Genomic DNA, 22,280 nt, shown 5'->3' with positions numbered 1-22,280 from the left:
TTCAAGTTAGAAACGGACCACAAGCCGTTAACATCCCTGTTGTCATACAGTGTATAACTATACCATCCGCCATAGGCCAGGCACCGGGAACTGTGCGGATGCTCTCAGTCGGCTACCATTGCCCACCACGGAGGTGGAAATGGCGCAGCCTGCAAACTTGTTGATGGTGGCGCAGCCCGCAGACTTGTTGATGGTCATGGAAGCATTTGAAAATGATAAATCACCTGTCACGGCCCGCCAGATTAGGACTTGGACCAGCCAAGATCCTCTGCTGTCCCTTGTAAAATACTGTGTACTGCATAGGAGCTGGGCCAGCATCCCTGTTGAAATGCAAGAGTTAATCAAGGCGTTCCAGCGGCGAAAGGACGAGCTGTCCATTCAGGCAGACTGCCTGTTATGGGGTAACTGCATCGTGCTATCAAAAAAGGGCATCTTGGATCTCCACAGCACACACCCGGGAATAGTAATGATGAAAGCGATAGCCAGATCCCACGTGTGGTGGCCTGGTATCGACTCTGACTTAGAGTCCTATGTACAACAATGCAGCGTATGTGCTCAGTTGAGCAACGCGCCCAGAGAGGCACCACTAAGTTTGTGGTCCTGGCCCTCCAGACCATGGTCGAGGATCCATGTCGACTATGCGGGCCCATTTCTCGGTAAAATGTTCCTGGTGGTGGTGGATGCTTTTTCAAAATGGATTGAATGTGAAATATTGTCGGGAAGCACCACCACCGCCACCATTGAAAGCCTGAGGGCCATGTTTACCACCCACGGCCTGCCTGACATACTGGTCAGTGACAACGGGCCATGTGTCACCAGTGCCGAATTAAAAGAATTCATGACCTGCAATAGGGCCAAACATGTCACCTCGGCCCTATTTAAACCAGCCTCCAATGGGCAGGCAGAGCGGGCAGTACAAACCATCAAACAGAGCCTTAAACGAGTCACAGAAGGCTCACTCCAAACCCGCCTGCCCCGAGTACTGCTCAGCTACCGCACGAGACCCCACTCACTCACAGGGGTGCCCCAGCTGAGCTACTCATGAAAAGGATATTTAAAACCAGACTCTCGCTGGTTCACCCCAACCTGCATGATCAGGTAGAGAGCAGGCGGCAGCAACAAAATGTAAACGATGGTCGCGCCACTGTGTCACGGGAAATTGATCTGAATGACCCTGTGTATGTGCTAAACTATGGACATGGTCCCAAGTGGATCGCGGGCACGGTGATAGCTAAAGAAGGGAGTAGGGTGTTTATAGTCAAACTAGACAATGGACAAATTGGCAGAAAGCACCTGGACCAAACGAGGTTGCGATTCACAGACTGCCCTGAACAAACCACAGCAGACACCACCTTTTTCGAGCCTACAACACACACCCAAAGGATCAACGACACCACGCCGGACCAGGAAATTGAACCCATCACGTCCAACAGCCCAGTAAAGCCAGGCTAACCTAGCAGCCCTGCAGGGCCAACAACACACCAGCCCAGCGAGGGCACAGCCAACACACCAGAACAGACATCTGTACCGAGGCGGTCCACCAGGGAAAGAAAGGTTCCCGACCGCCTCACCTTGTAAATAGTTTTCACTTTGACTTTGAGGGGGGAGTGATGTTGTGTATCTGTAAAGCATGCACTCCCATGTTTCGCCACCAGGGAGCTCATCCCCTGAAGTCTCAAGGGTTCCCAGCATCCCTTGGGAGCACCGTATATAAGCCAGCCCCTAAGGCCTGTTCCTCACTCTGGAGTGTCTTATTAAAGACTGAGGTCACTGTTACTTTAAGCAGCCTTATCTGTGTTAGGAACACAATAGTTCCCAAGATGTTCCGAGTTAAAAATGAGGCAGGTCTGCATAACTCAACAATTCCAGACACCTTGGTGGGCTGTGGAAAGTTGAGATCATCATTGCAAGCTCGGGTTCTGTCACCTGACTCTGTGACAGCTCTGTATGTGGGTACAGTAGCCATGCTGGAATCTTACCAGCGCTGTGTGCCTGTAAATTGCACAGTTTTAACTGGTTACACTCCAGCAATAGCCTGGACCTGGAGCTAGAAATGAAAGATGGTGAGCTGCCATTGTAAACACCCTTGGGATTCTCGAGGGTCTTTCTCGGCTGCCATAGGCTCTTTGTGCTTTGGTAAGTGGGCCGTGTTCCGATGGAGGAGGTAGCGTGCACTGGATATAGAGTATATAGAGTAGGATATAGAGAGGTTTTTAAATTTGAATCATCGAATCATAGAAATTTACGGCACAGAAGGAGGCCATTCGGCCCATCATGTCCGTACCGACCGACAAAGAGCTCTCCAGCCTAATCCCACTTCCCCAGCTCTTGGTCGGTCGCCTTCTAGTCTATGCACTTCAAGTGTATATACAAGTACTTTTTAAATGCGGTGAGGGTTTCTGCATCTACCACCCTTTCAGGCAGTGAGTTCCAGATCCCCACCATCCTCTGGTGAAAGAAATTCTCCCCAACTCCTCTCTAATCCTTCGACCAATTGCTTTAAATCAATGCCCCCTGATTGTTGACCTCTCTGCTCGGGGAAATTGGTCCTTCCTATACACTCTATCTAGGCTCCTCATAATTTTATACACTTCAATCAAGACTCCCCTCAGCATACTCTGTTCCAAGGAAAACTACCCCAGCCTATCCAATTTTTCCTTGTAGCTAAAATTCTCCAGTCCTGGCAACATCCTTGTAAATCTCCTCTGTACCCTTTCCACTGCAATCAAACCTTTCCTGTAATGTGAGGACCAGTTCGAAAAGACCCCATGGGACTACTTGCAGAAGAGCAGTGGATTTTATGCAGTGTCCCAGTGTTCCTCAAACAATAGCACATCAACATATCATTGATTTCATTCTAAAACAAAAACAAAATACTGTGGATGCTGGAAATCTGAAATAAAAACAGAAAAGGCTGCAAATATTCAGCAGGTCCGGCAGCATCAGTGGAGAGAGAAACAGAGTAAAAGTTTCATATTGGTGATCTTCCTGTGCAGGGGATGTAACACCTGCCCTTTCACCTCCTGCAGTGTCAGCTGTAACTCAGTGGATAGTGTGATGTATGTAAACATTGTAACTGTGTAAGACTTGCCACCAGAGGGCGCAACTGTTGGAGGCCCAAGGGTCACCTGCACACCTCGTGCAAGGGAGTATAAAGGTTGTCTGCCATGCTGCTTAGGCACTCTGGAGTTGTATTAAAGAGACTAAGGACACGTCAGTTTTAGCTCACAGTACTCAGTCTTGTGGAGTTCTTCCATACTTAACAATTGGTGACGAGTAACAGATTATGAACTTTCACGCAGTCATGGCTGCCGTTGGTATTTTAGAGAGGTTTGTAGAGGGTGATGATTGGAAAGCCTTCGTTGAGCGTCTCGACCAGTACTTCGTGGCCAACGAGCTGGATGGGGACGATAAAGCGATCAAGCGCAAGGCGATTCTCCTCGTCGTGTGTGGGTCCACAATATACGGCTTCATCAAGAATCTGCTAGGACTGGAGAAACCAGCAGAGAAGACATATACAGAGCTGTGTACACTGGTTCGGAATCACCTCAAGCTGAAGGAGAGCGTCTTAATGGCCAGATATCGCTTCTACACACACCATCGCTCCGAGGGCCAGGACGTGGCGAGTTATGTCACCGACCTGAGACGCCTTGCGAGAACTTGCGAATTTGCTGGATTCTTGGGGGAAGTGCTGCGGGACTTTATTGTGCTTGGCATCAGCCACGAGGTCATTCATCGCAAGCTGCTGTCCATCAAATCCCTAGACCTGAATAAAGCCATCACGATAGCCCAGACATTCATATCCACGAGCGATAATACCAGACATCCCAGCATCGAAGCTCACCGGCAAGTACTGTGCATAAAATATCGTGCTAGCAGGCAGAACTGCATATGGCAGGGCCTACACTTCTGCAGCTGCAAGACCTAGGATGAATCAGAGTCCGCCATCGAGCGTGAACGCAAATCCATTAGCACCATGTTGGCACTGCGGGGGTAATCATCGAGCCCATCAATGTCGATTCAAGCACTACATGAGCAAAGGCTGCGAAACAATGAGGCACCTCCAGCGAATGTGCAAGAGTGCTGCGACTCACCACGTGGCAGAGCCGGCAGAGGATGATCGATCCGGCGCGGATCATGCAGTACCATCGAGAGGCAACTCAACCCGAGGAAGAGGTGTATGGGGTACACACCTTCACCACGAAGAGCCCTCCTATCGTGCTGAAAGTCAAATTGAACGGTATTCCGGTATCAATGGAGTTGGACACGGGGGGCGAGTCAGTCAATTATGAGCCAAAAGGCTTTTGAGAAACTGGGGCAACAAGGCACAAAGGCCCAAACTGAGTCCGATTCAGACAAAACTGCGCACCTACACCAAAGAGCTCATACCAGCCATTGGCAGTGCAGCAGTTAAGGTATCGTACGATGGAGCTGTGCATGATTTATCACTGTGGATTGTACCAGGCGATGGCCCAATGCTATTCGGCAGAAGCTGGCTGGGAAAGATTGGATGGAACTGGGATGACATCAAAGCACTATCTTCAGTGGATGACGCCTCGTGCGCCCAAGTGCTGAGCAAGTTTCTGTCGCTATTTGAACCAGACATCAGCAACTTCACAGGCGCCAAGGTGCAGATCCAGCTCGTCCCCGATGCAAGGCCCGTTCATCACAAGGCTCGAGCGGTTCTATATTTGATACGGGAGAAAGTCGAGATCGAACTGGACAGACTTCAACGAGAGGGAATCATATCGCCAGTCGAGTTCAACGAGTGGGCCAGTCCGATTGTTCCGGTGTTGAAAATCGATGGCACGGTCAGAATCTGCGGAGACTACAAGGTAACGATCAACCGAGTCTCGTTACAAGACCAGTACCCGCTACCCAAGCGGATGTCCTGTTCGCAACGTTAGCGGGGGGAAGTCATTCACAAAATTGGACCTAACCTCCGCCTATATGACACGGGAGCTGGCTGAATCTTCAAAAAGATTGACGTGCATCAACACGCACAAAGGACTGTTTATATGCCACAGGTGTCCTTTTGAGATTCACTCGGCTGCTGCCATCTTCCAGAGGAACATGGAGAGTCTGCTGAAATCGGTTCCGCACACCATTGTGTTTCAAGACGACATCCTTATCACCGGTTGTGACACCACCGAACACCTGCACAACCTGGAAGAGGTTCTAAGTCGACTGGACAGAGTGGGACTCAGGCTGAAATGCTCCAAGTGTGTTTTTCTGGCGCCAGAGGTCGAATCTTTCGGGAGAAAATTGCGGCAGACGGCATCAGACCCACGGACTCAAAGGCAGAGGCCATCAAGCATGCACCCAGACCACAGAATGTGACAGAGCTGCACTCGTTCCTGGGACTCCTCAACTATTTTGGTAACTTTCTACCCGGGTTAAGCACTTTGCTGGAGCCATTGCACATGTTGCTACGAAAGGGTGATGATCGAGTTTGGGATAAATCTCAAGAGACAGCCTTTGAGAAGGCCAGAAACCTACTTTGTTCAAATAAGTTACTTATCCTGTATGACCCATGTAAACGATTAGTGCTAGCTTGTGATGCATCTTCGTACGGGGTCGGCTGTGTGTTACAGTAAACCAATGTATCGGGCAAACTTCAACCGGTTGCATACGCATCTAGAAATCTGTCTAAGGCTGAAAGAGCCTACAGTATGGTCGAGAAAAAGGCATTAGCATGTGTATATGTGTTTAAGAAAATGCACCAATACCTATTTGGACTTCGGTTTGAGCTAGAAACTGACCACAAAACCGCTCATTTCGCTGTTTTCAGAAAGCAAAGGTATAAACACCAATGCTTCGTCCCGTATCCAAAGATGGGCACTAACATTGTCCGCCAATGACTATGTAATCCGCCATAGACCAGGCACGGAGAACTGTGCTGATGCTCTCAGTCAGCTACCATTGCCCACTACCGAGGTGGAAATGGAGCAGCCTGCAGACTTGCTTCTGGTCATGGATGCTTTTGAGAGTGAGGGGTCACCCGTCACTGCTCACCAGATCAGGACCTGGACCAGCCAGGATCCGGTGCTATCACTTGTAAAAAGTTGCGTCCTCAGTGGGAGCAGGTCGGCCGTACCCGGGGAAATGCAAGATGAAATTAAGCCGTTTCACCGACACAGAGATGAAATGTCCATCCAGTTGGATTGTCTCTTATGGGGTAATCACGTGGTTTTGCCAAAAAAAAGGCAGGGAAACGTTTATATGCGACCTACACAGTACCCACCCAGGCATAGTCATGATGAAGGCTATAGCCAGGTCGCATGTATGGTGGCCCAGCATTGATTCGGACCAGTGCAACACGTGCTCACAATTGAGCAATGCACCAAGGGAGGCTCCATTGAGTCTGTGGTCATGGCCCTCCAAACCGTGGTCCAGGATCCACGTAGATTTTGCTGGTCCCTTTCTCGGCAAAATGTTTTTAGTTGTCGTGGACGCTTACTCTAAGTGGATTGAATGAGTAATCATGTCATCCAGCACATCCACTGCCACCATTAAAAACCTCCGGGCTATGTTCGTCACCCATGGCTTGCCCGACATCCTTGTCAGTGACAATGGACCGTGTTTCACCAGCTCGGAATTCAACGAGTTTATGACTCGCAATGGCATCAAGCATGTCAGGTCTGCCCCGTTTAAGCCCGCATCCAATGGTCAAGCGGAACGGGTAGTCCAAACTATCAAGCAGAGCTTGAAACGTGTGACGGAAGGCTCCTTGCAGACCTGCTTATCTCGGGTTCTGCTCAGCTACCGGACGCGACCCCACTCGCTCACTGGGGTTCCCCCTGCAGAATTGTTAATGAAGAGAGCACTCAAAACCAGGCTCTCCCTAGTCTATCCGGATCTAAATGATGATATGGAAACCCGGCGTCACAAGCAAAACATGTACCACGATCGCGCGGCTGTATCGCGTGACATTGATGTTAACGACCCTGTGTTTGTCCTTAATTACGGTCGTGGTCCTAAGTGCAGCAATGGTCCGACCAACTCACCCATGCCAGAGTTTGAACTCAGACGATCAACCAGGGAGCGTAGGGCCCCGGAGCGTCTCAACTTGTAAATAATTTATATCAAAGACTTTGGGGTGATGTTATGTACGTAAATATTGTAACTGTGTAAGAGTTGCCACCAGAGGACACAACTATTGGAGGCCCAAGCATCATCTGCACATCTTGTGCAAGGGAGTTGCACACTCGCCTCAGCGCAAAAGCAAGCTCCCACAAACAGCAATGTGATAATGAGCAGATAATCTGTTTTTTGTTATGTTGACTGAGGGATAAATATTGGCCAGCATACCAGGGATAAATCCCCTGCTCTTCTTCGAAATAGTGTTATGGGATCTTTTACATCCACCTGAGAGAGCAGACAGGGCCTCGGTTTAATGTCTCATCCGAAAGACGGCACCTTCGACAGTGCAGCACTCCCTCAGCACTGCACTGGATTGTAAGCCTAGATTTGAGTGCTAATGTCCCTTGAGTGGAATTTGAACCCACAATCTTCTGACTCAGAGGCAAGTGTGCTACCCACTGAGCCACAGCTGACACGAAGGCCTCGGTAGCAGAAGGTATGGCCACCGATGATTGAGCAGTTATAAACAAGGATGCTCAAGAGGGCAGAATTTGAGGAGTGCAGATATCTTGGGGGATTGTGAGGCTGAAGAGGATTACAGAGCTAGGGAGGGGCGAGGCCATGGAGGGAGTTGTAAACAAGGATAGAATGTGGGAGGGCAGCCAGAAGTGAATTGGAATAATCAAGTCTAGAGGTAACAAAGGACTGGATGAGGGTTTCAGCAGCAGATGAGCTGAAGCAGAGGCGGAGAAGGTCAATGTTACGGAGGTGGAAATAGACAGTTTTAGTTATGCCACAGATATATGGCCGGGAGCTCATTTCAGGGTCAAATATGATACCTAGGTTGCGAACAGTCTGCGAAGAGCCTTTCTATTTCAGGATCTCAGGCAATGAAGTATGTTTTTGAAGTGCAGTCACTGTTGTAATGCAGGCCTTGCTGTGCATGCTCCACAGGCTCTGTTTTTATTTCAAATTTCCAGCCTTCGTGTTGTGCCTTATCTCTATGTGTGGTATTTTTTTCACATTGCCTGCGAAGCCCAGACAAGAATCACTGACTCACTGGTCTGTTATGTAGCCAAACTCATTTAAACTGAACAGCACCAGAGGAGGAACATACTGAGTCAGGAGACACAACCTGTTGTGATCCATTAACCTAGAGAGGACTGATGAACCATAACAGCTTTACTGTCCTCTTAGTCATGCAGTAGACAGAAACAAGGACAACTCTATCGACTGTTCAGTAGCCAAGACTGACAGACACAACGCATTCCTGTCAGGATGTTTCAAGGATTGAGAAATCCTGCTCTGGAAGACATCCATGAAAATATCATTTTATGTGGTGAGAAGACCCAAGATGTCATGACTGATGTGTTCTGCCTGTGAAATCTCATAGGTCTTGAAGTGTTTGCTCCTCATTTGGCTCCTTCAGCCATTTGTGCTGATGGAGCTCGGTGACCCTGATCTTCTCGCCCATTCTCTCCTCCCTTATGTACGCACAATGAATGACAGCGGTAAAGGAGCAGCAGAGATTGCACTTCATTCAATCCCCATATTGTGCTGGTAGAGTTCTCAAAGGGCCAATTTTCATGACTCTCTCACAGTCATGTTTTTTTCATGATAATCAATCATCCCTGGCATTAACATCAACCATTATTTTAGCATCAATATCATTCTCTAAACTGTTTTTAACATTGTAGACCTGACCAGTGCCAACACCAAGGAGAGTGCTTTAATAAATCCATTGAGTGATCGCCAGCCAGGCATCCCTCCCTCCTGCTTGTTCGCTTCCAACTTCAAATTACAACTGATTCAAAATTGCATAAGCGTGCCAATTCTTCACAACTTTCTGTGTGAGGGAAGCTTGAGAAGAGTTTCTGGTCAAAATGTACACTTGTAATCCAGAGGGGCTGGGTGGTGGGGGGTGGGGGGGGGGGTTGCAATGGTGGCAGAAATCTGCCCACTGCTACAGTAATAACCACCATCTAGCTGGTGTCCAAAGACAGCGGCCAGAACGTCCAACCCCAAGGGTCTTGCTGCTGACTCATATTTTCAGGTTCCATAGAAACATAGAAAATAGGTGCAGGAGTAGGCCGTTCGGCCCTTCGAGCCTGCACCACTATTCAATAAGATCATGGCTGATCATTCCCTCAGTACCTGTTTTCTGCTTTCTCCCCATACCCCTAGATCCCTTTAGCATTAGGGCCATATCTAACTCCTTCTTGAATATATCCAATGAACTGGCATCAACAACTCTCTGCGGTCGGGAATTCCACAGGATGGCAACTCGTTGAGTGAAGAAGTTTTTCTTTATCTCAGTCTTAAATGGCCTACCCCTTATCCTAAGACTCTGTCCCCTGGTTCTGGACTTCTCCAACATCTGGAACATTCTTCCCGTATCTAACCTGTCCAGTCCCGTCGGAAACGTATATGTTTCTATGAGATCCCTCTCATCCTTCTAAACTCCAGTGAATACAGGCCCAGTTGATCCAGTCTCACCTCATATGTCAGTCCAGCCATCCCGGGAATCAGTCTGGTGAACCTTCGCTGCACTCCCTCAATATCAAGAACGTCCTTCCTCAGGTTAGGGGAAACTGAACACAGTATTCCAGGTGAGGCCTCACCAAGGCCCTGTACAACTGCAGTAAGACCTCCCTGCTCCTATACTAGCCATTTGCCTTCTTCACTGCCTGCTCTACCTGCATGCCAACTTTCAATGACTGATGAACCATGACACCCAGGTCTCGTTGCACCTCCCCTTTTCCTAATCTGCCACCATTCAGATCATATTCTACTTTCGTGTTTTTGCCCCCAATGTGGATAATCTCACATTTATCCACATTATACTGCATCTGCCATGCATTTGCCCACTCACCTTAACCTGTCCAAGTCACCCTGCAGCCTCTTAGCGTCCTCCTCACAGCTCACACCGCACCCCAGTTAAGTGTCATCTGCAAACTTGGAGATATTACATTCAATTCCATCATCTAAATCATTAATATATATTGTAAAGAGCTGGGGTCCCAGCACTGAGCCCTGTGGCACCCCACTAGTCACACCCTGCCATTCTGAAAAGGACACGTTTATCCCAACTCTCTGCTTCCTGTCTGCCAACCAGTTCTCTATCCATGTCAGTACATTACCCCCAATACCATGTGCTTTGATTTTGCACATCAATCTTTTGTGTGGGACCTTGTCAAAAGCCTTTTGAAAGTCCAAATACACCACATCCACTGGTTCTCCCTTGTTCTCTCCACTAGTTACATCTTCAAAAAATTCCAGAAGATTTGTCAAGCATGATTTTGCTTTCATAAATCCATGCTGACTTGGACCAATCCTGTCACTGCTTGCCAAATGCGCTGCTATTTCATCTTTAATAATTGATTCCAATATTTTCCCCATTACTGATGTCATGCTAACCGGTCTATAGTTACCTGTTTTCTCTCTCCCTCCGTTTTTAAACAGTGGTGTTACATTAGCTACCCTTCATTCCATAGGAACTGATCCAGAGTTGATATAGACTGTTGGAAAATGATCACTACTGCATCCACTATTTCTATGGCCACTACCTTAAGTACTCTGGGATGCAGAGTATCAGGCCCCGGGGATTTATCGGACTTCAATCCCATCAATTTCCCTAACACAATTTTCCGCTTTATAAGGATTTCCTTCAGTTCCTCCTTCTCACTAGACCTTCGGTCCCCTAGTATTTCCGAAAGGTTATTTGTGTTTTCCTTCGTGAAAACAGAACCAAAGTTTAACTGATCCGCCATTTCTTCTTTCCCCATTATAAATTCACCTGAATCTGACTGCAAGGGACCTACTTTTGTTTTCACTAATCTTTTTCTCTTCACATATCAATAGAAGCTCTTGCAGTCAGGTTTTATGTTCCCAGCAAGCTTCCTCTCATACTCTATTTTCCCCCTCCTAATTAAAACCTTTGTCCTCCTCTGCTGTATTACAAAATTCTCCCAGTCCTCAGGTTTGCTGCTTTTTCTGGCCAATTTATATGCCTCTTCCTTCAATTTAACACTATCCTTAATTTCCCTTGTTAGCCACAGTTGAGCCACCTTCCCCGTTTTATTTTTACTCCAGCCAGGGATGTACAATTGTTGAAGTTCATCCATGTGATCTTTAAATGTTTGCCATTGCCTATCCACCGTCAACCCTTTAATATCACTCATCAGTCTATTCTAGCCAATTCACATCTCATATCATCGAAGTTACCTTTCCCCAAGTTCAGGACCCTAGTCTCTGAATTAACTGTGTCACTCTCCATTTAATAAAGAATTCTATCATATTATGGTCACTCTTCCCCAAGGGGCCTCACACAACAAGATTGTTAATTAGTCCTTACTCATTACACACCACCCAGTCTAGGATGGCCAGCCTTCTAGTTGGTTCCTCGACATATTGGTCTGGAAAACAATCCCGAATACACTCCAAGAAATCCTCCTCCACCGCATTGCTACCAGTTTGGTTATCCCAGTCAATATGTAGATTGAAGTCGCCCATGATAACTGCTGTACCTTTATTGCACGCATCGCTAATTTCATGTTTGATGCCTTCCCCATCCTCATTACTACTGTTTGGTGGTCTGTACACAACTCCCACTAGCATTTTCTGCCCTTTGGTATTCCGTAGCTCCACCCATACAGATTCCACATGATCCAAGCTAATGTCCTTCCTTACTATTGCATTAACTTCCTCTTTATCCAGCAACGCCACCCCACCTCCTTTTCCTTTCTGTCTATCCTTCCTAAATGTTGAATATCCCTGGATGTTGAGTTCCCAGCTTTGGTCACCCTGGAACCATGTCTCCGTGATGCCAATTACATCATATCTGTTAACTGCTATCTGCGCAGTTAATTTGTCTATCTTATTCCGAATCCTCATTGCATGAGGCTCAGAACCTTCAGGCTTGTCTTTTTAACACCCTTTGCCCCTTTAGGATTTTGCTGTAATGTGGCCCTTTTTTCTTTTTGCTTTGGGTTTCTCTGCCCTCCACTTTTACTTTTCTTCTTCCTATCTTTTGCTTCTGTCCCCATTCTACTTCCCTCTGTCTCCCTGCATAGATTCCCATCCCCCTGCCATATTAGGTTAACCCCTCCCCAACAGCACTAGCAACACTACCCTTCGGACATTGGTTCCAGTCCTGACCAGGTGCAGACCGTCCGGTTTGTACTGGTCCCACATCCCCCAGAACCGGTTCCAATGTCCCAGGAATTTGAATCCCTCCCTTCTGCACCACTCCTCAAGCCACGTATTCATCTGAGCTATCCTGCGATTCCTACTCTGACTAGCACGTGGCACTGGTAGCAATCCTGAGATTACTTTTGAGGTCCTACTTTTTAATTTAGCTCCTAGCTTCCTAAATTCATCTTGTAGGATCTCATCCCGTTTTTTACCTATATGCACCACGACATCTGGCTGTTTACCCTTCACCTTCAAAATGTCCTGCATCCGCTCCGAGACATCCTTGACCCTTGCACCTGGGAGGCAACATACCATCCTGGAATCTCGGTTGCAGCCGCAGAAACGCCTATCTATTCCCCTTACAATAGAATCCCCTATCACTATAGCTCTCCCACTATTTCTCCTGCCCTCCTGTGCAGCAGAGCCACCCACAGTGCCGTGAACTTTGCTGCTGCTGCCCTCCCCTGATGAGTATCCTGCTCAACAGTACCCAAAGTATCTGTTTGCAGGGGGATGAGCGCAGGGGACCCCTGCACTACCTTCCTTCCACTGCTCTTCCTGTTGATCACCCATCCCCTATCTGGCTGCGTAACCTTTACCTGCGGTTAGACCAACTCACTAAATGTGCTATTCACGACATCCTCAGCATCGCGCATGCTCCAGAGTGAATCCACCCACAGCTCCAGTGCCGCAATGCGGTCTGTCAGGAGCTGCAGTCAGATATACTTCCCGCATATGTAGTCATCAGGGACACTGGAAGCGTCCTGACTTCCCCACATAGTACAGGAGGAGTATAACACGTGTCCGAGTTCTTCTGCCATGACTTAACCCGTAGATTAACTTCATTTGGCAACAATAATGCTAAAGGTTACTTACTGATAAAGAAAAGAAAAAAAAACTACTCACCAATCACCAGCCAATCACTTACCCCCTTGTCTGTGACGTCACCTTTCGATTTCTTTCTACTTCTTTTTTTCCATGGTCTGGCTTCCCATCCCACTCAGCATGGAGCTTGGTGAAGGGCCTAATGTCCTTTTAATGCACATCCATGTAACGTTGGGGGGAGAAAAATGAAGTGGGAGGTGTTGTCACTCCCACTTCATTCAGTTGGGATTAGAATGTTTATGCCAATTTAGGCCCAAGCACTCTGCCTCCCTCTCCCGTACCCCCAGTATTCACAGGGTAATCCAACAAGGCAAAAACACATGATGCTAAGTCACTACCCGTTTTCTCACAGGGAGCTGAGGCAGAAGGGTAGAGCATTCTGGATGTAGAACGTCAATATGGTTCAAAAGAGGACGGAGAGTGCAATAGATCGGGGCCTGGATAGACAGCTGACCATATTTGACAGAGGTCAGGATAAGACCAACTGTCCAATGCCCGGTAGCGCTGTTAACCAACCCGCCATGGGGTAGCACCCCTAGTTGAGGGGTAGATGTACAAAGCCACAATGGTGCCTGGTAGCACATCGTAGAAAGATATAAACAGGAGTAGACCATTCAGCCCCTCCAGCCTGTTTCACCATTCAATTAGAACAGGGTTGATCTGCATCTTGTCGATTTACCCGTCTTTGCTCCATATCCTTTGATACTCTTACCTAACAAAAATTGATCAATACAAGTCTTGAAAGCTCCAATTGTCCTCCAACATCCATAGCCTTTTAGGGGAGAGAGTTCCAGGTTTCCACTACTCTTTGTGTGAAGAAGTGCTTCCTGATCTAATTCCTGAATGGCCTAGCTCCACTTTGAAGATTGTACCCTCTGAATTCCACCACCAGCAGAAAAAGTTTCTCTATATCTACCCAATCGAATCCCTTTATCATTTTAAAGACCTCGATTAGATCACCCATCATCATTCAGACTCAAGAGAATACAAGCCAAGATGACCAGCATGTAGCAGTTGTGATGAGGAGAAGGCAAGAGGCAGCCATTTTCTTTTGTTTGCATAAATGATGAGGCTGTCATTCACTGCTTCCATAAAATATTTTCCGAAATCTCTCCATCGGGAAAACAGAGATCATAGCCCTTTTTTTCTGCGCAGAACTCCTGGGAAGAGGACTGGGAGCTGTGTCAATCAGCAACAGATTAGGAAACCAGCTGTATGTCTCGAAGTGTTGGTTTGGACGGGTAACCACTCGCTCCTGTGACAGTCAAAGATGTTGTTTTTCTCCAGATCTGTTTACACAGGGTTGACAGGAATGGAACATCAGGTCATATTCCGAATCTGGCCAAGGAAATGAACTTTATCAAACCAGAGCTAACATGTCATTCCTTCCTTCCTCGTTTGGTCTTCTTAAACTACTTGCAGTTCTGGGGCTCAGGAATTTTGTAGAGTTGGTCTTCTTGCACGTTCTTCTCCTCCTTTACCAGTACCCTATGAAAGACAAGTGCTGAGGAGGAGTAACACCTGCAACCCATCTCAGTCCTCTTCATATAGTGATGACAGTGTTCTCCAGATATCAGGTTCCACAATTCCTGCTGCAATCTTCCTTTCCGTTATGGTCATTAATCATCCCAAGCAACAACAAAGGTCACTTTTTTGCCATCAACAGCTGCTATTCATTTTCTGTTCTTTCAATGTTGAATCATTGGGGCCAAGTTTCAGCCTGAGTTGCTCCTGTTTTTTGGAGCAACTGGTTTAGAATGGAGTATCTTAGAAATTGCAATTCTCGGCATTTAGTTTGCTCCAGTTCTAGTCAGTTAGAACAATTTCAGTTTGGAACAGATTTCTTTTTTTAAAAGGGGGCGTGTACGGCCACTTACGCCCGTTTTGAAAGTTTAGGCAGTGAAAACTTACTCCAAACTAACTTAGAATGGAGTAAGTGTAGATTTTTGTACGCTCAGAAAAACCTTGTCTGCACTTAGAAAATCAGGCGTAGGTTACAAATCAGGCGTAGGGAATGGGGGGGGGGTGGGGGGGGTTTAAAGGGAAGTTTACAAACATTAAGCACTTCAGTTTTATAAAAAGAGCCATCATCAATAATAAATGATAAATACATCAATAAATCAACCAATAAATCAATCAAAAAAAATTTATAAAAAATATATTTTTTTTTAAATCAATAAATACAACATTTTCTACTTACTGACTGCAGCACTGGGAGTCCTCCAACAGCGTGCTGGGACACCCCCCCTGTGTGTCTCTGTCAGTGTCTCTATCTCTCTGTCTGTCTGTGTGTGTCTCTCTCACTCTCAGTCTGTCTGTGTCTGTGTTTCTGACAGCGAGGGGTGGAGGGGAGGGGGAGGAGGGGGAGGGGAGGGGAAGGAGGGGGTTGGAGAGGTGGGGGGGTGTGAGGGGGTGGAGAGGGGGGGTGAGTGGGGGAGGGGGAGAGGAGGGGCGTGGGGGGAGAAGGAGGAGGAGGGGGAGAGAGGGGGAGGGGGAGAGAGGGGGAGGTGGGGGGGTGAGAAGGGAGGGAGGGGAGGGGGGTGAGGAGGGGGGAGAGAGAAGGGAGGGAGGGGAGGGGAGGGAGAGAAGGGAGGGAGGGGAGGGGGGAGTGGGGAGAGAAGGGAGGGAGGGGAGGGGGGAGAGGAGAGAAGGGAGGGAAGGGGGGAGAGAAGGGAGGGAAGGTTGGGGAGAGAAGGGAGGGAAGGGAGGGGGGAGAGAAGTGAGGGAAGGGAGGGGGGAAGAGAAGGGAGGGAGGGGAGGGGAGGGAGAGAAGGGAGGGAGGGGAGGGGGGAGAGAAGGGAGGGAGGGGAGGTGGGGGAGAGAAGGGAGGGAGGGGGGAGAGAAGGGAGGGAGGGTAGGGAGGGGAGAGAAGGGAGGAAGAGGAGGGGGGGAAGAGAAGGGAGAGAGGGGAGGGGGGAGCAGGTCGGGAGCGGGGGAAGCGGAGGTCGGGTCAGGGAGTGCGGTCCGGTGATGGCGGGGTGCGCGGGAGTCAAGTCGGGTCAGGTCCCGGTCCAGAGGAAGCAGGAGCTGGACGTGGGAGGCGGCCTTATCGAAGCAGCCCCAGTGAGGCCATTCGGCCAGGGCTAGGGGCTGCGTGCTTCGGGCCCCTCCCACACAGTTTTGGGCGCCTGGAGCTACTGCACATGCGCGCCCACTGTAGTGTGCATGTGCAGAGGTCCCGGCACTGTTTTCAGCGCAGGGACCTGGCTCCGCCCCCCACAGCTTGTGCTGCGCCGCGCCCGGCTCCAGAGGGCCTGCAGGGAGCCGGAGAATAGATAAGTTTTTTTTAGGCGCACTTTGTGGCGCGAAAAACGGGCATCCAGGTCGGGCTGCGAGGCGCGGCCCGAAACTTGGACCCATTGCTACTAAATTATTGTTTTTTGGTGTGGTATTTTGTATTTTCTTATTATTGCCTCACTGCACCCCTGCACTCTCACATATTGCTAGTTTTCTATTCCAATCAGGAGAGCAAGCCACCATCTAAAAGGCACAAGTCAGGAATGTAATGGAATACTCTCCATTGCCTGAATGAGTGCAGCTCCAACAACACTCAAGAAGCTCGACACCATCCAGGACAAAGCAGCCCACTTGATTGGCAGCCCATTCACCACCTTCAACACTCACTCCCTCCACCACCGGCGCACCGTGGCTGCAGTTTGTATCATCTACAAGATGCACTGCAGCAAATCGCCAAGGCTTCTTTGGAAGAACCTTCCAAACCAGTAACCTCTACCACCTTGAAGAACAAGAGCAGCAGATGCATGAGATCACCACCACATGCGAGTTCCGCTCCGAGTCACACACCATCCTGACTTGGAAATATATCGTCGTTCCTTCATGGTCACTGTGTCAAAATCCCTCCCAAACAGCACTGTGGGAGTACCTTCACCTCATGGACTGCAGAGGTTCAAGAAGGCAGCGTGCCATCACCTCCTCAAAGGCAATTAGAGATGGGCAATAAATGCTGGCCTTGCCAATGACACCCACATCCCAGGAACAAACAAACAAAATTGGAAAAACAACAGAGGTTTAGATTAAGTTATGAGGTTAGATTGTATAAACTTGGCTTGTATTCTCTTGAGTATAGAAGATTGAGGGATGATATGATTCGGCCAGCTAAGATGTTAATAGGATTTTATAGGGTAGATGTTGAAAAATGATTTCCGTTGGTGAAGGAATCAAGAACAAGAAAGAAACACCTACATTTATACAGTGCCTTTCACAACCACCGGACGTCTCAAAGCACTTTACAGCCAATGAAGTAATTTTGGATTGTAGTCACTGTTGTAATGTGGGAAACGTGGCTGCCAATTTGCGCACAGCAAGCTCCCACAAACAGCAATGTGATAATGGCCAGATAATATGTTTTTGTTATGTTGATTGAGGGATAAATATTGGCCAGGACACCGGGAATAACTCTGCTGCTCTTCTTCGAAATAGTGCCATGGGATCTTTTACATCCACCTGAGAGCAGACAGGGCCTTGGTTTAACATCTCATCTGAAAAACGGCACCTCCGATAGTGCTGCACTACCTCAGCACTGCACTGGTGTGTCAGCCTAGATTTATGTGCTCAAGTCTCTGTAGTGGGACTTGAACTCACAACCTTCTGATTCAGAGACGGGGGTGCTACCCACTTTTTTTCTTAAACATAATTTATTCAACATTCAAATAAATGTACATCATTGCGATCATTCCACTGTATCATACACATCCTTTCCGCCACTCTGCACAGCCGTTCTTCCAACACATATTAACATCAAAACCTGAAGTTTAATTTGTCTCCAGTAACATATATTAATCTATTCTACTATAAAAATTCATCATAACTAAACCTTCTGAACTCTTTCGAGGATATCCTCACCCCAAAAGGTTTTTTGTCTTTAAAACACGACAATAACTGCTGTAATTTCTTCTCCCCCCTCAGTCCGTTCACATTAATTGAGACTAATGTAATCATGACTCCTAATAAAGGAAGTATGCCTGATAATCCCCCCATTATTTAATCTCTGGCTCTTCGCTGCTCTCATGCTCCTTCCCAACTTTTCAGGCAGCTGATGCTTTCTCTAGTGCTTTTTCGCCTCCTGTTTGAACCTTCCCTGCCATTTCAGCCTCTTCCTTACATTTGGTTTAGGCCGAGGAGCTGCCCCTTCTCCCTCCTTCTGCCCCTTCATGAACCTTTCCCTTTCCACATGATGCCCCCCCCCCCCACTCCCCACTTCCATGTCTCCATTCCCCTCTGATTCCTCACTCTCGAGCTCTTCTGTAATCTCCCGTCCCTGCTCTCCATCAGATACATAATCTCCCTTAAAACGTCTTTCTGCTATTGTGGTTTCTCCAACAGTTCCACTCCCTTCAGCCTCATCTCCTACTCTGACCCTTGCTCCCCGTTTCTTCTCTCTCTGTGTCAATGGCGCATCTTCACCTATCTTGCCCCCTTTTGGCTTATTTGTCTCCCTGCTCCCATACTACTGCACCTTTAAGGATCCTGCCTCATGCACCCTCTCCTTTTCATGCCCCCTCCTGCTCCACAAGATGTTTGACTCCCCGTATTCCTTTGGAGTACTTACACTTACCCTGCACCCAGCTCCCAGCTCCATTCCCTGCATGGATATCCGATTCTTTAGGGAGAGCCGAGCCACATTATGGTTCGACTCTGCCCTTGACCCGTGCTGCCCTCCGCTGTCTTTGTCCTTTTCCACCATACTTGGGTGTGCTTTCTACCATCTGCATCCTGTTTACATCTCCGCAATTTTCTGCCTCTTCTTGTGCTCTTTCCTCGTTCCGTTCACCAGCTGTGTCCTCCATTTATCCCGACTCTCTGTTTTCTGTTAGTTAGCCAATCCTCTATCCATGCTAATATATTACCCCCAACCCCGTGAGCTTTTATCTTGTGCTGCAGCCTCTTATGAGGGTCCTCAACTATTTACAATGAAGGACCAAATATTCCAGGTCCCGAACTACAAATTGAAGGGTGGAAGATGCCTGTGCTTGGACTTTTTTAATGTGTGGTGACCATTGCACACCAGCTCCAACACGGGCTTGACAGAGCTGGGTCTTGGTCCAGTGGCAAGGATTAACCAGGACGACTGGAGACCAGCTCTGCTGCACGGACCCAGTGCACACACATATTCCAGTGTGGGCTGGCCCGTGCGGCCCCTGAGCCCTCGCCTCTTCTGGGCCCCGAAATTTCGCCTCTCCTGGGCTCCAATCACGTCGCCTGACATCTCTCATCACTCCTTCGCCCCGTCCTTGCCGCTCCTGCTGTACCTGCCCATGCATCAATCACCGACCTGGTCTATGGTGACGTCCAATCCAGTCGCCCTCTTCACTGCCATCATCCTCCTGCACCAGCTTGCGCTGCTCCCTGGAGTGATATGCCACCATGCTCGCCACTTCTTTTAAGACCCAACCTGCCGCAGATAAGGATAATAAAGGATAAAAGATTAATAAAGACTCAGTGACAATGGCTGAGCCTAATAAGAACATATGAACATAACAAATAGGAACAGGAGTAGGTCAAAAGGCCCCTCGAGCCTGCTCCGCCATTCAATAAGATCTTGGTTGATCTGATCATGGTCTCAGCTCCACTTTCCGCCCGGTCACCATAACCCCTATCCCCTTATCGTTTAAGAAACTGTCTATTTCTGTCTTAAATTTATTCAATGTCCCAGCTTCCACAGCTCTCTGAGGCAGCAAATTCCACAGATTAACAACCCTCTGAGAGAAGAAATATCTCCTAATCTCTGTTTTAAATGGGCGGCCCCTTATTCTAAGATCATACCCTCTAGTTCTAGTCTCCCCCATCAGTGGAAATATCCTCTCTGCCTTGTCAAGCCCCCTCATAATCTTATACGTTTCTATAAGATCACCTCTCATTCTTCTGAATTCCAATGAGTAGAGGCCCAACCTACTCAACATTTCCTCATAAGTCAACCCCCTCATCCCCGGAATCAACCGAGTGAACCTTCTCTGAACTGCCTCCAAAGCAAGGATATCCTTTTATAAATATGGAAACCAAAACTGCACGCAGTATTCCAGGTGTGGCCTCACCAATACCTTATATAGCTGTAGCAAGACTTCCCTGCTTTTATACTGCATCCCCTTTGCAATAAAGGCCAAGATACCATTGGCCTTACTGATCACTTGCTATACCTGCATACTATCCTTTTGTGTTTTAATGCTCAAGTATCCCCAGGTCCCACTGTACTATGGCACTTTGCAATCTTTCTCCATTTAAATAATAACTTGCTCTTTGATTTTTTTCTGCCAAAGTGCATGAACTCACACTTTCCAACATTATACTCCAGCTGCCAAATTTCTGCCCACTCACTTAGCCTATCTATGTTCTTTTGCAGATTTTTTGTGTCCTCCTTACACATTGCTTCTCCTCTCATCTTTGTATCGTCAGCAAACCAAATATAGATTGTGAATAGTTGGGGTCCCAGCACTGATCCCTGCGGCACCCCACTAGTTACTGGTTGCCAACCAGAGAATGAACCATTTATCCCGACTCTCTGTTCTCTGTTAATTAGCCAATCCTCTACCCATGCTAATATATTACCCCCAACCCCATAAACTTTTATCTTGTGCAGTAACCTTTTATGTGGTACCTTGTCAAATGCCTTCTGGAAGTTCAAATACATCACATCAACTGGTTCTCCTTTATCCACCCTGTTCGTTACATCCTCAAAGGACTCCAGCAAATTTGTCAAACATGACTTCTCCTTCATAAATCCATGCTGACTCTGCCTGACCGAATTTTGCTTTTCCAAATGTCCTGCTACTGCTTCTTTAATAATGGACTCCAACATTTTCCTAACCACAGATGTTAGGCTAACTGGTCTATAGTTTCCTGCTTTTTGTCTGTTTTCTTTTTTAAATAGGGGTGTTACATTTGCAGTTTTCCAATCTGCTGGTACCTCCCCAGAATCCAGGGAATTTTGGTAAATTACAACCAAATCATCCACAGTCCCTGCCGCTACTTCTCTTAAGACCCTAGGATGCAAGCCATCAGATCCAAGGGATTTATCTGCCTGAAGTCCTAATATCTTACTGTGTATCACCTCCTTAGTGATTGTGATTGTGTTAAGTTCCTCCCTCCCTATAGCCCCTAGACTATCCACTGTCGAAATATTGTTAGTGTCTTCTACCGTAAAGACTGATACAAAGTATTTGTTCAGAGTTTCTGCCATCTCCATGTTCCCCATTACTACTTCACCGGTCTCGTCCTCTAAGGGACCAACAGTTACTTTAGCCACTCTTTTCCTTTTTATATACCAAAGAAACTCTTGCTATCTGTTTTTATATTTTGTGCGAGTTTACTTTCATAGTCTATCTTCCCTTTCTTAATCATTTTTTTAGTCATCCTTTGCTGGCTTTTAAAAGCTTCCCAGTCTTCTGTCCTCCCACTATTTTTGGCCACTTTGTTTTTAATTGGATACCGTCCTTTATTTCTTTAGTTAGCCACAGATGGCTATCTTTTCTCTTACACCCTTTCCTCCTTACTGTAATCAACCTAGTGAACCTTGGCTGAACTGCCTCCAAAGCAAGTATATCCTTTCATAAATATGGAAACCAAAACTGCACACAGTACTCCAGGTGTGGCCTCACCAATACCTTATATAGCTGTAGCAAGACTTCCCTGCTTTTATACTCCATCCCCTTTGCAATAAAGGCCAAGATTCCATTGGCCTTCCTGATTACTTGCTGTACCTGCATACTATCCTTTTGTGCTTCATGCACACGTAGCCCCAGGTCCTGCTGTACTGCAGCACTTTGCAATCTTTCTTCATTTAAATAATAACTTGCTCTTTGATTTTTTTTCTGCCAAAGTGTATAACCTCACACTTTCCAACATTATATTCTATCTGCCAAATTTTGCCACTCACTAAGCCTTTTGCAGATTTTTTGTGACTTCCTCACACATTGCTTCTCCTCCCATCTTTGTATCGTCAGCAAACTTGGCTACGTTACACTCAGTCCCTTCTTCCAACTCGTTAATATAGATTGTAAATAGTTGGGGTCCTAGCACTGTTCCCTGCGGCACCCCATTAGTTACTTGTACTATACAAGTAGCTACCTTTCAAAAGTACTTAATTCATTGCAAAGAGCTTTAAA

The 22,280-nt window shown here is 47.4% G+C and overlaps 1 long non-coding RNA gene across 1 annotated transcript in view; it reads right to left on the bottom strand.

Annotated features, from left to right (window-relative positions):
• Positions 1 to 19,493: 19,493 nt before the first annotated feature.
• LOC139272569 (uncharacterized) overlaps positions 19,494 to 22,280 on the bottom strand; it is a 329,139-nt gene continuing 326,352 nt past the window's right edge. The window contains exon 3 of the long non-coding RNA XR_011594892.1: positions 19,494 to 19,573. This is a non-coding gene — a long non-coding RNA (uncharacterized lncRNA). The remainder of the gene's footprint in view (positions 19,574 to 22,280) is intronic.

This window comes from Pristiophorus japonicus, chromosome 9 (assembly GCF_044704955.1).
Source record: "Pristiophorus japonicus isolate sPriJap1 chromosome 9, sPriJap1.hap1, whole genome shotgun sequence".
NCBI lineage: Eukaryota > Metazoa > Chordata > Chondrichthyes > Pristiophoridae > Pristiophorus > Pristiophorus japonicus.
Note: the sequence above shows the minus strand (reverse complement) of the source record. Positions and strands in the feature narration are given on the sequence as shown.